The sequence below is a fragment of the Perognathus longimembris genome, chromosome 4, assembly GCF_023159225.1.
Source record: "Perognathus longimembris pacificus isolate PPM17 chromosome 4, ASM2315922v1, whole genome shotgun sequence".
Taxonomy (NCBI): Eukaryota; Metazoa; Chordata; class Mammalia; order Rodentia; family Heteromyidae; genus Perognathus; species Perognathus longimembris.
Genome location: NC_063164.1, coordinates 93846251 through 93848978, shown reverse-complemented (window position 1 = coordinate 93848978; position 2728 = coordinate 93846251). Strand labels below are relative to the sequence as shown.

The following is a 2728-nucleotide window of genomic DNA, read 5'->3' as shown; positions in this document are numbered from 1 at the left end:
TCTGCCACTTGAGCCACAGCGCCACTTCTGGCCATTTTCTGTATATGTGGTGCTGGGGAATCGAACCCAGGGCCTCATGTATATGAGGCAGGCACTCTTGCCACTAGGCCATATCCCCAGCCCCTGAAGAAATCATTTTTAAAAAAAGAAAATGTGCTCTACTTGCACAGCAGGAATTATATAATGTAAACACCATATTGGCCCATACCACAGAATCCATGAGAAATGTTCAACTTTGAACACTGTGTGTGTATTATTTTCAAATCTGTGTTTGCGAGTTTATACTGCATTTACTTGTACCAATGCATTGACAAATAGAAACACACTTTCTCATACAGACACATGCAAGTGATTTAAATATGGAGTATGGTTTGTTTCTCTGACACTAATGTGATTAAATGGTAAATGACATCCCAACTATTATAAAAAAATGTACACAGAAAGCATCTGATGGATGTGAGTCCTAGTTGAGGAATGATGGGAAAGAAATGGCAAAGATGTTATGAAGTGGATTAAAGAAAATGGACACCAGAGCCAGCACATGTAGGGAAAACCTTTTTTTCTGTGGGCCTTGTCTGAACTATTAATTGATACCAAGAATTTTTTAAAAATATACATATAGTAGCACAAGTCTTTTGACACCTGGAGGGTCAGGCCTTCAAAGTGCAAATTTTAACAATGGAATGTTTGAGCAGGGACATAAGGACAACTGTGTGTCCTTTTCTAGTTGAAAAATAGGATGCTCAGGAAGTATTTATTATTCCTGTACAAAGTTCTTTCAGTTTCTTGGTAATGCAAAAAATGTAAAAAAAAAAAAAAAAGAAAAGAAAAGAAAGACCTGCAGCCATAATTATCACCCACACATTCACATACACAGAAACCCTTCTTAAGTGTGTGTGTTGGGGTGGGGGGGGGGATGAAACCCTCCACTAATACAGAAACTTGGAACTTGTTTGAATCCACTACATTAAATACCAACCAGCAGGTTACCTCCATCTCCTTCCCTTCCCATACACCTCCCCTAGGTACCCCTCCTCCAACCTAGTGTATTCTATGTCCTTTGTGTGTTTCTTCACCCCCCCCCCCCACCCAGCCTTACTTCTAAGGCTTTGCATAAGTACCACCTCCATTAGAATGAAAATGAACACCTCAAGGAACACACAGCAACAGCACCTTTTTTATCTCCTCCACAAACGGAGTGGAGTGGAATCTTGACGTTCTCCAGCCTGTGTCTAGATCTCCAGGTCATCAGGGTGAGGTCTGCTGCTAGTGCGACTGCTGGGTCGGCTTGAAGGTCGCTGGTCCACCATGGCTAGTGGCTGCAGTTCCAGTGCGGCCGTCACTTTTTTAGAATTCTGCTTGTCAGGGAAATCAAAAGTCTGGCTGTAGGAGTTGGAGATGGTGCTCCCTGCTTGTCCCATGCGATTTTGTTCTGTGCTGCAATTGGCCCAGTTTTGCTCGCTGGCCTGTTTGTTGTAATTGCGACAAGAGGAATTGTTTCTGTCACCAGAAATCAGCTTGTATCCAGGAGGAGACATGGGAGAGAGAGGGGCGGTTGGTGAAGAGCAGCCATTAAAATAAGCGTATTTTGGAGATCCACAGTCTTTGTAGGGACTCAGCCTGCCAGCGTTGGCATTCCTTCCCTTCGCCCGATCCTTCACCCCCTTGAAGAACACATAGAAGAGCACGATGATATTCAAGGCGAGAGACACCAGGGACACCACCAGCATGAATATGATGAAGATGGATTTCTCCGTGGGGCGTGAGAGGAAGCAGTCCACCTGATGCAGGCAGGGGTTTAAAACCTCTTGCAAGAGTAGACTGCACTCAAGCTGAAGCCATAGACGTGCCACTGGATGAGCAGGAAGGCCACCTCGAAGACTGACTTGAAGAGGATGCTGATGATATAGGTGCGCAGCAGCGCCCCCCTCCCCCGCGCATCTTCACTTTGCCGTGAACTTCTTGATTTCAATCTGCTTCAAGTGCATCTCCACGTTCATGCCATCCGTTTGGGCCACTTCGAGCTCTTTCTCTTTCTTGTTCAGTTTCTCTTCCTTTCGCATCACATAGAACACATGTGCCAGGTACAGCAGGCACGGTACAGACACGAATATGATCTGCAGGACCCACAAACGCACATGGGAGATGGGTAAAGACTTGTCCTAGCACACGTTCTCACAGCCAGGCTGTTGAGTGTTGCATGGAAAGGCAGATGCTCGTCGCCCCAAGCGGACTCAACTGCTGTCCCCAATAACAGGATGCGGAAAGTGAAGAGCACAGACAGCCACACCTTCCCTCCAGCTGTGGAGTAGGCTTGGACTTTGTCCAGGAGTTTCCCTAAGGTGCTCCAGTCACCCATGCTGCTTGGGCACCTCTCTGTCACTTAAAAGGAGGGAAGCAGGCTCTCCAAGCCGTGGAACTCCTGGGTGGATGAGAGACTGGGGAAAGGCAAGTTCAGACACTCAGACCTGTCTATTTAAAGTTTAAAAGTCTGCTGCCAGTTTGGTACTTTCCTCACGCCTTCCCCCTAATGAAAGAAAAGTGCTAATACCTTGTAAAAAAGCTCCCTGGCTTCTTTTTGCTCAAGGCTAGCACTCTGCCACATGAGCCACAGTGCCACTTCTGGCCATTTTCTACATATGTGGTGCTGGGTAATCGAACCCAGGGCTTCATGTATACAAGGCAAGCACTCTGGCCACTAGGCCATATTCCCAGCCCTGAAGGACAA

The 2728-nt window shown here is 46.5% G+C and overlaps 1 pseudogene; it reads right to left on the bottom strand.

Annotated features, from left to right (window-relative positions):
* Positions 1–927: 927 nt before the first annotated feature.
* Positions 928–2515, bottom strand: LOC125350062 (annotated as a pseudogene).
* Between the last annotated feature and the right edge of the window lie 213 nt (positions 2516–2728).